Source organism: Teleopsis dalmanni, chromosome 1, assembly GCF_002237135.1.
Source record: "Teleopsis dalmanni isolate 2A chromosome 1, ASM223713v2, whole genome shotgun sequence".
Classification (NCBI taxonomy): domain Eukaryota; kingdom Metazoa; phylum Arthropoda; class Insecta; order Diptera; family Diopsidae; genus Teleopsis; species Teleopsis dalmanni.
The window spans coordinates 199,947,427-199,957,402 of record NC_051846.1 but is presented as its reverse complement, the minus strand read 5'-3'; positions in this window follow the sequence as shown (position 1 = coordinate 199,957,402).

Genomic DNA, 9,976 nt, shown 5'->3' with positions numbered 1-9,976 from the left:
TTTTGTGTACCGAAAGGTAATTCTTCAGAGAAATATAGTTATGTTAAAAAAGGTAAATCAACACACACCTTCACAAATATATGTTTGTATAAAGATACTTAATTATCAGAATAGTTTAAATGACACATTTTTGAATTATGCTGTACAAGACAACCACAGTGGCTTAATTATCAAACACTTAATAGAGAGAGATTCTCGTATGCACTAACGTATATTAAAGCCATTTTTATTTAAATAACAATGCGGGTGGGTAGTTTGTTAAACCAAGCCTCTTATTTTTATCGCTTTTTTATTACAATTCTTAACTATTTACAATTTTTACTTCATTTAAGAACTAAAAAAAAACGCTTTTTCACATAATATTCGAATGAGTGTAACTTAATTTGCGTTGTCAATTAAAACCTTAACTCGAAAAGGTCAAGGTAAATTAGTGAATATTTTTGATAGTTTTTAGTGTAACTTCTAGTATCTAAAATATTTTGTTAATGTACACTTGAGAAATACTATTTTATAACAACATAAAGTGAAGTGACAAATAAACACATTTGTCTTAATATATCTGCGGCAATTAAAATTAATAAGAAAAACAAAGTACTTCATTAAGGCCTATAAAATATCTTGCTAATGTTGTAGAACCATCAACTTATACACTTGAGTATATAAGATATCGTTAGCGTTAATCAGATTTTACTATTAGATCAGTTGCAATGCACTGCTCACAGCACACAGCTCACATCTTTTTTAATTTCACTGCAACTACTCCGATCCCATCCAGATACGCTTCAAGTACTCAGCACATACTTCACATTTTTATTAATAATTTATTTTATGCTTGGCTGGATTTTTTATAGTACTATAATAAATAAAACTATTTTCTTAATGAAAAAAAAAATAAAAAAAAAATTTGTAAACAAATGTTTGAATAATAAAAATATATTGAACAGGTACCTCCAATAGTACTGACATTAATTATTTGATAATTATTCAGCAGTATTTCTTTAAGGTCAATCTTTGTCAAAAAATAACACTTAGAAAAGCGATTGACTCATTAGTTAGTACTTAGAATATACTTTAAGTTTAAAAATTACAACATTATGAGGCTTCATTACATGCTAAAATTATATTTCTTAAGTACTAGAAAGGAAATAGTGAAGGCCTTTTATATATATTTGAACACTGACAACTTCAGAAAAAAAATTTAACAGCAAAATATTTAAAATATTAGTTTTTTTTTTATTAGAGTCAAATTATAACAAAATACATACATGGCTTTGTAACCATGATATGATTATGAGGCCGTCACAGAGACAAAGCTCCAGAAGCTGGAGTTTTGAGCACAAGGAAAAAGTATACAAAGATCGAGAGTGTGCAAAAGTTGCTGACATAGTGCTGAAATTGTTCGATTCTGTGGATGCACATACTAATTCATAATTGCATTCTCTCAAATCAAATGCAATATATACCCTATCAGGTAGATATACTGAACTTTAAACCATTCTTCTGGAAATTTACCTGAATGGGTTATTATCAGAATTTTTGTTAGCAGCTCTTGTTACAGTGAATCATCCAAATGGTCACAGACGCTATTGAGAAAAAGTGCTTTAGACACTAACTTGCGTTTCATGAAGCAACACAAATTAGAATTCAGGTTCACATTTCATGCACATATATGATATTATAAAGCCAAACTATTCCGCCCGCTCGTAGAAATTTATTTATATAGACTATTTATTTTGTAAATATTATATCAATATAAAAAACTAGATAAGTCAGATATCATCATATATTAAGACTAATATAATAAAAATAATTACAAGTTTAAGAAACATTATATTAATCGTAGCGACATATATTGCTTTCGTTCATCTGATATAAATAACCTATAAGATGCTTATTAGGAGATAGATTCTATTTTACGCTTATTGCTTTCTTTTATATAAATACTTTTTATCTATTACTATCTAAATACCTATACTAAGTAAAAATGTTATAAGAGTATTAAAAATAAATCATTTTTTAAAGTTTTTAACTATTATTTTAAGAGGCAGTCTATTAATCTATTAATAACAATATATATTACTGTCAACCAATGCTTATAAACAACTTATAAGGTGCTTATGAGAAGATAGATTCCAATTTGGTCTTATTGTTTTCTTTTATATAAGTACTATAATAAATTTTTATCTATAAATACATTAAGTAAATATGTTATAAGTGCATTAAAAATAAATCATTTTTTAAAGTCTTTAACTTTACTATTTTAAAAGACAACCTATAAACCAATCCTGACAATATATATTACTGTCATCCAATGCTTATAAATAACCTCAAGATCCTTTTCAGAAGGCAGGTTCTAATCTGTGTTTATTGCTTTCTCTTATATTATAATCTATTAATTTCTGAATATAAGAAGATTTCTGAAGAAAACTGAAAACATAAAATTTTTAAATGATAAAATAAATTGATTTTAAACCATGGTTATGAAACTAATATTCTATTCAATTATATAAAAACCATTTTTTGAATCTTTTAAATAATTTTTTTATAGAACAAGAAAGCGATACTATAAACTTCCGTTAAGTTGCACCTCTCTCTTTAGATAATTCTATAAATCTATTCAAACTATTGTTAATTAGTTTGTAAATATTTAACTCATATTTCACAGCCAAACAATGGACTAATGGAGGAAAAAGAAATAGACACATGTGTTGTTCTATGAATGCATTAGCATCAATTACGAAGACATCGAAGACTGTCTGCTTGCATGCAATGCGTGCCTGCGTATCTACAATACTATTAACTGAACATACTGCAGCAGTAGTAAGTAGACAAAGAAGTAGATGAACTTGAAGTTGTTTTACGTGTATCGATTTAATGTAATGGAACCTCAGAAGCCAATGCTATGTTAAAGAATACACAATTATCGTAAACTACACAAGCTACACAAAGACTCGGCTCACTTTTAAAACCGTATACAGTAAGAAAAAATGTGAGACACGCTTCGACTACATGTCATTGAAATATTTATGTAAAGAAAGAAAGAAATACCAATAAGAGTATCTATAGAGAAATGTATCGGTGGAAAATTTAATTAGTATAACAAAACGTATAGAAAACCACAAGGCAATAGTTGATTTAGGGAAATGTTGAAACATTTTTAGCCACAAATTCGAAAACAATGACAGCTGCAGTGACAAGTCAAGTTAAATTGCAAGAAACAACAACATACAACAACATACAACACATACAACAACATGGAAATAAACACGAATCAGAAACGTATGAATTAATTTGGACGAATGTTTTGACTTCAAGATCTTTACGTCGTTACTACCTAAAAAGTATCTAGAAATCTTACAATAGCTGTGAATAAATTTCGTATGCCAATGAGTGAGCTTTTGCCTATTTTGGCGAGACATTATTGTTATCTGGCAATTTTAATATATAAAAAATAATCGTACGAGTATGAGTATCTTAAATTGTTGCACGATTTTATGAATCACAAAAGAAACTGCGTTGGAACTACCGAATTACTCATTTTCTTTTCATTGTATAGTGACAATTTTTTATTATATAGTTTATTTTATGTCTTGGAATATTATGTTAGTACACAATTAAATACTTATCACAGTGTATAGTACACTGTGACGCAAATATGTAAAAACTGACAAAAAAATAGTCTTTCTTTATCACAATTATTCATGCTAATATTGTCAATTTTCTGTAGAAATAAGATATATTTCGCAGCTAAAAATAAGACTAATATAAAACATAAATATAATATAAGATGGCTACAAAATTACAAGTTCTATTTTACTAATTTCAATAAAGTTTAATACATAATAAAAATAAATCAATCATATATTCAAAAGCCTATATGTTGAGCTTAATGCATTTCTAATTAAGTTTATTTTCTATATTAAATTGATATTATAGTCAATTTATCACTTCGTATGCGCTTTTTAAATAATAAATTCGCTGTTTTTATTTTCTAAGCTTAATGTGTGTTTTTATAATCTGTTTCACAACAGGTCTATGTTCATACTCGTATGGAATGAATGTCGTTTTACTTGACACACCTCTAAGACGCAGAGCAAAAATCACTTGCCGCCAAAAGTCGTTTGTCATTCTCACAGTTTATCGTATTGCAAGTTCTGTTTAAGTGTAGATTAAATAGAGTTTAACAGCAACCAAGAATATTAAAACATACATATGATTTATGATTGATGAGTGAAGAAAATTTTCTTAGACATAAATAATAAAGATTGGAACTTAGAGTTCAAGAGTGAAGTTTTATCGCAGCTTAAAGAATTGGAAGAATTGGAGACATATAATAACACAATGATGAAATCAGGGAAAAACTGTATGTTTGCATAAATCTGGAAAGGAAATCTCAAAACTTTATATATCTACACATCTATCAAAGATCATAAACTATTACCTACATTTCGTGAAATATAGAAAACGTAGTTCAAAATATTAAGCTCTCATTGGCTTCCAAAAAACAATGTCTTGCAATAATACAATATATGGTAAAGTTTTAATATTTAAAATAACAGTGGCAACTCTAAAGATATTGAACAAATGAAACTTGTTTTGATGGAATTGCATATAAAAACAAAAACTCGTAACTATCAATGGAATTGTGGTATATATTTTAAAAAATAATAATGTACATGTGCTAAATTATTGTATAAATACGTACAACAGCAGTTTAATTTGAATTTTTAGATTATAATAATCGCCCACCTGCTATACTCTGAAGTTGTTATAATTGCTAAGTGCGGCATGTGCTTAGATATTTATACATATTTTTTATTTATATTAGCAAGTTACATTTTTATAAAAAAAAAAATAAACAACTTAATATATTGCATAAGTCATATGTAAACAATATAAATAAATTATTCTAAATGTGTACTAATTATATAAAAAAATTTTTATTTAATCTTATTGTAGATTTTACAAATACTCATACTCCCCTTTTTATTGTTACGCCCATAATTAAAACAGTACATTATTAACAATGAGATAATATTATGAAATATATAAAAAAAACCTCTTTATAAAATATTTAATATAAAAATTATTGTTAATCAATGCAAAAAGAGGCAAAGAAAAAGTAGTATTAAGTAGAAAATAGTATTTGTATGTATATCTTCTGCTCAAAAAGTATCCGGATTTTATGTTTGTTAACTACTCCTTAAGTAATTGACCTTTTAAAAAATTTTTTTGTTATGTTGGGACACCCTTTCTTGACATATGGTACAAATTTAAGCGCCATCTGTCAATTAGTTTGTTTACAGCAGCTAATCATGTGAGACTACCTGAAGTGCATAGCGATTTTGACTATAGAAAATTCTTGTTGCACCACTGTCATCACTCAGGCAACATATTCGCCAGATCTGGATCCGTGCGATCCTTTTTCCTGTTCCCGAAACTCAAATTGCCCCTTCGTAGTAAGCGTTTTGAGTAGATTGAATCGGTAATAGAGAATTCGCTGAAGGAACTAAAAGCCATACCTTCACAGACCAACGAAAAGTGTATAGAAGATTGGGTTAAGCGTTGGCATATGTGTATCGATTCAGAAGGAGCATATTTTGAAGGACATAAAATAAATTTGGAATAAAATTTAAATTTGTGTGTTTTATTTACAAAATCCGAGTACTTTTTGAGCAGAAGGTACTTAAAGTATTTGATATATTTCTGGTTTATTCTCAGTTTTTATATATTCATGAGTTATAGATCTGTAAAATATTTTTTAAAGAATATTATATTTGTATGATCCAAGACAGCAACAACAAATTTATATACCCGCATTGTATTTTTTTGTTGCTCTTTGGTAATAGAGTTCATTACTCGAAATCGTGTATATCACTATAGTCTTTGGGTTTAATTATTCAGATTTATTTTGGTTTGTAATGCAAAAGACGCTGCAATCATCTCATTGTATGAACCACGAATATATTACATGCTGTTTGAGTTAGTGATTATTATAGTTTCTTTAATTCTTATCTTAAGAAGGTTTTTATATCAGAAACATATTTATAAAGAACCCTCTGTTCAACTAAGTTTATTTCAAGTTAAGTTAAAAAACTTTCCAATCATTTCTTTAATAATATGATCAAGCTGTTTGAACTGTCTTATGTCTATAGTGTCGAGTTGTGTTTCTGTAAAAATATTTCTTTAAAATTAAGACTTTTTATAACTATTACGGTCCTTTAAGTGGAGACTCTGCTAAACAGAACATAGTCAAACTTCCATAACTTAAACTTCTATAACACGAATTTTCTATAACTCGAACTTAATAGAGAGCAACAATCACAAAAAAGTTCTTTAACTGGACCCTCCATAAATCGAACCTTTTCTTCAAATATTTTGCAAATAATCTAATTCACTAGAGTCCATACGTTTCTTTTTGCAAAGCATTGTAGATAATAATAATTAAAGATAAAATATTAATAGGGTTGTACAGTTTATTTAGATAATAAATTAACAAGATTTTGGGGTTTCATCAAATTGAAAAAACTGTGATCATAGTAGCTAAAACAACCACCCTGAATGTCTTTTCTTGAAAAATTTCTAATATCAGAGATTATAGAAAGAATACTTCTATACCACTACTATTACTAGAAAATGTTATTGAAATATTAGTTGTATTAAATAACATACAAACGTGCGCACTTCAATCTATCTACAGATACAATAATAGGTATTTTTGTTTATTGTTAGCACATAAAAAATAATATTGAAATATTCTAAAATTAATTTTAGATCTGTTTAATTTTAATTACTATTCCCTTAATTTATTATTTTAAATTTTTTGCTTGCTAACTTCACATACACATATTAAGGCAATAATTATTATACATATATGCAGTGTGCGTTTAAGTTTGTGAAAATACAACTTTGGAACAATTAAATAAAATTATTGATTTATTTAATAATAAACTTTAAATGAATATTTAACCATAAAAACACCTAACCAAATTCACAATTTATATAAACAAAAGGCATAATAATGTATTTTTAGTGTAATTTATTATGCCTTTTAGATGTGTAACTATTTTATTACTCACAACATTGGTGGCATCATATAAGATTTCGGCCTAATTTAAATTTATATTATATTTAACAAATAATTATTTTTAAAATCAATATTGTAAATTTGACAAATCAGTTTCGCCCACCAATGAACTTAAAACAAAAAACTAGAAACGTGGGAATATGCGCCGCATGCAAAATTTCAAATCTCTAGTCTTCGTCTTCGTCTGGGTCTTGGTCTTGGTATTCACTGAATGCAACATTAAGTCTAAGATCGTTGCAATAATGCACAACAAATGGAAAATAAATGGAAAATATTTACAATTATGCACAAATCGTATTTTGTATATTCAACTTTTGCAATAAAATTCAAAATGAATTCTAAGGCGTAGTACCGTAAAGCAAACATTAAATGGTCACTTCGACGATTTGCATGCAAAAATGCATGGCAAAATGCTGGTGCAGCATTTTCGGTAGAGTTTGGTGGCAATTTGGCGTTTAATTGCATCAAATTGCATAATGCATACAAAATAAATAACTAAAATAACGTATACAGATACATACATATACCTAAATATCTATGCATTGAGATGTATAAGTAAAGTGCAAGAATGCACGTGAGTGGGTTGACTAAACTTCGGGTTATTTTGTTAGCATTATGTTAAGAAAAGCAAATAAGTAGTAACGTAGTTTCTTATCGCTGGAAAAATGCAAACATAATGATAAAACAATAAAATTATGTTGACATAGTTTTCATTTGAAGTTGAAGACAAAAAAAAAATCTTTATTTCCTGAGCATAATTCACATGAAATTTTTGTCTATGCACTTTTGTGAGTTCATGCTATAAAAATACAACATAGTTTTATGTTATACTCGTAGATAAGCGTAAACATACTACAGTTTATATTATTTTATAAAAAGCAATAACGAATACCATCAAAGAAAATTTAAGGAAGTTGAAAGATTATAAAAGTATCTCAAGTGATTTTGGTGATGGGTAGCGGTGCGACATACAATCCCAAAAACCATGAGAATCTTTTCAATGCACTTCAATGTGCCAGTTGACATATTCGTGTGCTGTGATTTCCCAATATTATCTTGGGAGCAACAAACAGGAACTGTAGTAAAGTATGTGTATTGTGTAATAAATTAGGTGTTTTAAAATAATAAATAGGCTTGCTATATATATATACTTCTGAAGAATTTTTTTTTATACTTCAAGTCTCATGTGAACTGATTACAAAATATTAAAAATAGAATCATGTGAAATAACCGGATATTCTAACCTAATATTTAATTAAAATAAAATTAAATAAAAGAAATTTTGAGAAATTCTGGTACTAACTGATATTACTGGGGTAATAAAGTTGTTGAGCTCTGATTTTGTTACATAAATTCTTTAAGAAAGGTGCGTACATTTTATTTAGATACATATACATATATTATACATAAAATCAAAAAAAATATATATGAACATAAAAAAAATCTTCAACATCATATATTAAAATAATTAAATCGGACATTGAAAATGTTCGCACAACTAAGCAGATTCTTTTTCCTGTTGATATAACATATGCAGTCAGTAGTATATTCAGTTGGGATTAGGATTAAATAGATCCCCCTTTAACAATATAATCTATAGATAAAAAGAGTGCACAATGATGATATATTTTAGCGTTAATATTTTAGGACTAAGAATAACTAAAAATTTTAATGAAAATTTGATAAAAGTAGAAATACTAAATAAAACTTTTTCCACACTTAATACACTGTGTATGATCCTGATTCTTAAAAAATAAATAACATTGCACAATAAAAATTCAAATATATTTATTTATTTTTTCAACGACTTTAGGTTAATTGGGAAGGAACTGCTTAGCTTAAATATGCAACCCATTTTTCTTATAGACATTTAGGTTTTTGGAAATAACAAGTTTAAATTCAAATATTAAGATTCTAAAAGGTTAAAAAAAATTTACTTTACGAATGGATATGCAGATTCTGATTGATCCTCAAAAACACAATTGAGTTCAAACCCTTTTTGAAGATCGCTTATTTATAATTTTGTTTTTGTATAAATCAAACGTATCTCAACCGGAAATTATTTGTCAAATTATTGCCGTTACCAATTACCAAAAAATTTCTCCTCATAATGAAATTTTATATCTAAACTTCAAGTTCAAAAAAACTATTAAAAACAAAACGCAGCAAAACAAAATTATAAAATTGATAATGCATTAAAATGCATTAAGAGTCAAAAATGCGGAACCAAACTCATATATCAGACATGCCCATAAAAAACACGTGCAAGAAAGCTATCAATTTTGTCTGATCATCTACATAAGCCTAGTACCAACCAACCACTGCATTTTGACGTTTGGTGGGTGTGTTCTTGACTTATACTCACAAAATACTCACAAACGAAGTTTAAGGCAAAATGAGCCTGCCTAGCGTTTTGAATGTTTTGAATGCAGCTTAACATCAAAGCAGCACTTTTTACTCCAATTTCTCGTAAGTAACAATGAATTTCAATTTTTCAAAATTTTTTTTTAAAAAAAAAATAATTATTAAAAATTAAGTAAATGAAATAACAACAATAATAAAACGCTTATCATGCGCTTCAAATATTTTCTTGACGCTAAGCTTCGATTTAGATTTCATCGATTGAAGAGTCGAGTGGGTTTATGGGTTTTTTAAAGATTTTTTTCCGTAGCAAACGAATTATGTAGAATTATCACATTATAGGATTTACAAGTTGTTTTATAATATTTTTTTTGTCTGTTTTGATAAACTAACATTCAAGTATCTGTTCTGATTATATTCTAGTTGTGAGCTGGTTATACTATTTACCTATCCGGAATATATTTTACGAGTGTTTTGATTAATTGCCTCTACCTTTACCTTTACATGCCTTTGCAGCAAGTGGAAAAA